Source organism: Myotis davidii, unplaced genomic scaffold (assembly GCF_000327345.1).
Source record: "Myotis davidii unplaced genomic scaffold, ASM32734v1 scaffold162, whole genome shotgun sequence".
NCBI lineage: Eukaryota > Metazoa > Chordata > Mammalia > Chiroptera > Vespertilionidae > Myotis > Myotis davidii.
Genome location: NW_006300036.1, coordinates 3,968,423 through 3,968,979, shown reverse-complemented (window position 1 = coordinate 3,968,979; position 557 = coordinate 3,968,423). Strand labels below are relative to the sequence as shown.

General features: G+C 48.3%; 1 protein-coding gene across 2 annotated transcripts in view; it reads right to left on the bottom strand.

The window, feature by feature from the left end:
- SAMD13 (sterile alpha motif domain containing 13) overlaps nt 1-557 on the bottom strand; it is a 63,744-nt gene that overhangs the window by 59,493 nt on the left and 3,694 nt on the right. The gene's annotated exons all lie outside the window — the stretch shown is intronic.

Genomic DNA, 557 nt, shown 5'->3' with positions numbered 1-557 from the left:
TCACAAAAATGTCAGATAGCCCTCAGCACAGGAAGGTGGTGCAGGTGGGAGCGTGTGCGTGTAAGAGAGGGAAGGCAGCTAATCAGATTTATGTTTAAAAAAATCACCAAAACATTCAAGGAGATAGAAAAGCATCCATCACTTTGTCTTTTTGTTTAGTAGGACAAGGACTGTGAAAAAAACAAACAAAAAAACCCTCCGCAACTAATATGCAATTAGCAATATGAAAAAGCTATGAACAAAACTGCTTTCAAAAAAAACCAAAAAACAAAAACACTAGTTCTGAAACGAGCTTGCTCTTGTACAGCTGAAGCCATAAATTAAAGACATTTCCTCTCCCATCACTTCACACTCCTCCTCCGGGGGCGACTCTGACACGGCCAGTGCAGCCTTCGGTGCATCGCGAGCTGTGCCCAGTCCGCGGAGGAGCGGGTTGGCAAACACTCCTGCGAGGGGCTCACCGCACCACGCGCACACTCATCACACTCACTCACACTCACACACACACTCACACTCACTCACACACGCACACGCCCCCGCGCTGCCCCTCCGACACG